The sequence below is a fragment of the Arachis ipaensis genome, chromosome B03, assembly GCF_000816755.2.
Source record: "Arachis ipaensis cultivar K30076 chromosome B03, Araip1.1, whole genome shotgun sequence".
NCBI classification, from domain to species: Eukaryota; Viridiplantae; Streptophyta; class Magnoliopsida; order Fabales; family Fabaceae; genus Arachis; species Arachis ipaensis.
In genome coordinates this window covers 13147290-13147783 of record NC_029787.2, presented here as the reverse complement: position 1 = coordinate 13147783, position 494 = coordinate 13147290, and positions in this window count along the sequence as shown.

Sequence of the window (494 nt, the reverse complement as noted above, 5' to 3'; positions counted from 1 at the left end):
AATTATTTTATTTAATTTAATATTGATAATTATATATATATAATATTTAAAATTATATATTTATTTTAAAAATAATTAATAAATATAAAATAAAATAAATTTTCACTAATTTTGACTAATTTTTATTGTTTTTAAAATATTTTTATTTCTAAGCTTATTAGTGATGGTTTGGTTGAGGCTCAATTTTTTTAGTATGGATAAGGGTGTGTGCAATTTAACTATACTGACTATGTAAGATTTTTTTTTGGTATGGTAAATATGCAATTGGACCATCTGATTATTTTGTATGAAAATTTTTAAAAATTGTTTAATATTGAATTAGATGGTTCGTTTTTTTTATTATTTTTTTATTTTAGAGTTAAAAAATCATATGATCTGATTTTTGCATTTTTATTTTCAAAAATCGAAAGATTCAATTTTTACATGCTAAATCAAATAATACTATATTATTAACATTTTTACCGTTCATGAAGATAAAAAATATCATTTCCACC